Consider the following 3,910-nt stretch of genomic DNA (forward strand, 5'->3'; position numbering starts at 1 on the left):
AGGAGTAACTAGTTCTCAGAGAAACGTATCGTGCTAGAGGGTCAGTGAGAGAGAGAAAGACCCTGCACAAGATGGGTTGAACTTGAACGTGACCGAGATCATGAGGACAGTGCAGATCTGCTGTCCGTGGGTTTGCTGTGAGTCATAACTGACATGAAGCTTCCTAACAATAACTAAGCCGTGGAAGATGGTTAATAGAAGTCAGGTGGCTAATAAACGTGCTGGGTTACGCATCTGTCAGACAGTACGCTCCGGATTGGGAAGAGCTACTAACAAATGGCTGCATCTTCATTCCGTTTGCACTCTCTCTTCTTGAGGCTTCTGCTCTCTGGAGGAATACTCGATCGTGGTTGTAAGCATGGTGAGTATATCAACTGATCTGGGTCCTTACCGCAGGAACAGATGAGATGAACTTGCCTGTATTTATGGACATTCAAATGCACACGGGGATAGTACAGGACCAGGAAGCATTTCATTCCGGTGTTTATGGGGGTTACCAGGAGTAGGGTCCAATGGCACAGCAGCTAACAACATTACTGTGGATGTTTGCCATTTAGGGATAGTCAGAGTCTAATCCTCAAGCCAACGACCCCTTTTGGGGATCTTCCTAAAGCTGATCTTCTGGTGGAAAATACAGCCTGCCAGGAACTACTGATGCCTACAAAACAGTATCTTTCTACTGCTTAGGCCAGCCACATGGTGGGTCTCAACATATCCGACTGAGTGTTGTGGATAGAGATGACTGAAAGCTGCGTTTCACAACTGCATGTAATTGAAACAGCAAAGGCTGCACAGTGAACAGGTTACTTCTGCTTCCTTGAACTCAAGGAGCCACTGAGTCCCTGCTCCTTTACTCACTTTTGTGTGTTTGCCTTCTGGGAGTCCCTCGTGTCCTTCCAGTAAATTCCTTCATTTTTGGTGTAACAAGTTGACTTCCAGGCTCACAGCCTGGAATACAGGCAGTGAAAGGGGCTTTCTTTGCTGGACTGTTGTGGCGCTTACATGAAACCACACTTGTAAAACATCTCCCTGAACGCCTGGCACATAGTCAGGCTCAAAACATGCTCACTATTGAGATGATCATGGACTCAGATGGCCCCAGCATAGGGATGATCTGATTTGCAGAAGGTTTTTTTTTTTGTTTTTTTGGTGGGTTTTTTTTTTGTTTGTTTGTTTTTTGCAGAAGGTTTTGATTGACTAAAAAGGGCACACAGAATCCGAGCTGTCACACTGACAACTTTCCTCTCTGTTCTTGGAGGTGCTTGATGTCTCTCACTTGCCATGTTGTTGTTGTATGCCGTTGAGTTGAACCAGCCCATAGCTGACCCTCCGGAGGGTGTTAAGAGACAGCAGGCAGCACAGGAGCGGACTGTGCATCTATCTCCTCCACAGCAGCTGGTGGCTTCAAACCCTGTGCCTTTGTGTCAGCAGTGCAGCTCCTTCCTAGTAGGACACCAACACTTGCCATATTCACTCAATTAGCAATGCTTGATGAACTGATGAAAGAGAAGAACAACTCATCCAAAAACACCACACAAACAAGAATGTCACCAAGGGATTATTTTAACAGCAAATTCCCCCTTCTTGACTATGGTTTGGTTGCTCTGATGATAAAATTATTATACAATCTGAGATATAAAGTCAATGAGCTGTTCATGGAAGTCGGAGTGGTGATCGAACAGGGATTCTATGGCAGAGGTCCAAGGCTAGCTTTGGGGGACACCCAGCTGTCCCAGGAACATGCTCTGTAACTTATTCGCCTGGCCTCCTTAGGATCACACAAGTGTCCACATTGCTGAACTTGCTCATTTATCTGGCGTGGGTAGGAGTTGACTGAGGTAAATGACTAGAGTTCACAAATTTGACACATTTCAGATTCCAGCAATCTAACACAGTCAACAGAATCTTTTTCTTCTTCCTAATGTTTGTTGCACTATTACTGGTTGTTATTACTGTGTCTCAAAACCTAGCTAAATAATGAGCATACAGTGTGAAATGGCCTGGAATCAATTCCACCTCATAGGTCTCCATGTGACAGAGGCAAACTGCCTCCTACGGGTTTCTAGACTGTGATCTTTGCAGGAGCAGATCCCTGAGTCTTCTCAGGAGCTGCTGGCTGAGTTTGAACCACGAAAGTTTGGGTTAGCAGTCAAAGGCCTAACCAGGACTCTCTAAGACAATAAATATGCATTAAAACATTCTGTCTTTAAAACAAAGAAATGCAAGGACAAATACTGCATAATCATGCCACTGTTGTAAAAATAGAACGATAACTAGTAAGATGTAGATAAAAGTCCAAAAGGGGAAAGAATGGGGCGGGGGAGCAGGGGAACAGAGGAAGGGATGGGAAGAAATCACTAAGATCCCAGATTTTGGGGGTGATGGTGAAAGAGTTAGGAAAGATCCAGTGGGGACCTGAAAAGATGGAGTAATAGTAGCCATAGATCAATGATGATTAATCTTTTAAAGCACAGTGTTCATGAGTGATTGTTTGAAATAGAATGTGAATGTACAAATGAATGAAATGTAAGGTACATGAATGATATGCAGTGTATATTGATATGAATGATACACAATGTATTTTGTATGCATATCAATACAAAATAGAGAGGGGGGAAACATATAAGAGAAACAGAACTTTTAAAAAAATTTGAAAATCAAAACAACTCATTGCTGTCAAGTTGGAATCAGTTCATAGTTGACCTTCGAGTGGACCTTGAAAATTACACAGGAGGAGACTGAAGACTGCCCATCTGTCTCCCAAGGAGTGGCTAGTAGATTCGAACTGTGTGCCTTTGGGTTGATAGTGAAACTCCCTACTCAATAGGCCACCAGAGCTCCTTTTATGCAACTGGGTACTATGATTATTGCTGTCCCACCTACTGCCATCAGTCAATTCCATTCTGAGTCAGTGATCCAGTTTATGAGGTTGCAACTCTTTACAGAAAGGCGACTGCCCACCTTTCTCCCATGGAGTGGCTCGTGGATTTAAACCACCAACCTTGAGGTTAGCAGCCAAACACGTTACTCACTGTGCTACCAGAGAGCTTCTTCACTCATTGCCATTCAGGCCGATTCCAGTTCATGGCAGCCCAAGTGTGCAGAGGAGAACGTTCCGTGGAATTTCCAGCAGCTTTCTAAGCTGCCTCTGGGGATGTTCAAACTATCAACCTTTTAGCTATTGGTCCAAGCACTTAACTATTGTGCTGCCCAATGACTCCTTAAAGAACCATTTTGAAATCTGTTACAATGATTATCACTAATAAGCTGATGCTTAGACTTAGAGACCTTGAATACCAAGGTCATGCAGCAAGTCAGGTTTAGAGCTTGTTCTTCACTCAGTAAGACTCGGCAGCCATGCTTTCTAAAATGCTTGCCTCTGTGTGTGTGTGTGTGTGTGTGTGTGTGATATGTATTACTATGACAAGTTTGGAAGCAGGAGCGACATCACTTCTTAAACAACATGCCTCCAGAAACTCTATGAACTTTGATAAATGTTGATAGTTGTAGAGGGGCTTCAGGCCTTTTGTTCACAGGGTCGCTACGAGTCGTGCTCAACTCGAAGGCAATCAACAACAACACCACGATATGTATGCATCCTGACTCTAGTTGAAACCTGCCTCATTCTCTGCAGCCTTAAGAGTCGCAGAGTAGAAATTGAGCTAAAGTGCCCGCGTGTTTTTATTCAGAAGATGGGTTTTATGTCCTGGCTGGGAATGGTAGTGGATTCTCTCGTCTATATTATAAACTCTTATGTTGGTGCCATAAAAGTGTCATTGCTTGTGGCAACATATTGATTTGGACGTTGAACGGCATGTGCAAAGACAGGACTCTTTTCTGTTAGTTTGCCCTGAAGGTTTTGGACTTGTAAATCTGCCGTCACGCACCAGAGCTAGGGGATACAGGCAAG

This window comes from Elephantulus edwardii, unplaced genomic scaffold (genome assembly GCF_000299155.1).
Source record: "Elephantulus edwardii isolate Elephantulus edwardi_28Jun2011 unplaced genomic scaffold, EleEdw1.0 scaffold00201, whole genome shotgun sequence".
NCBI lineage: Eukaryota > Metazoa > Chordata > Mammalia > Macroscelidea > Macroscelididae > Elephantulus > Elephantulus edwardii.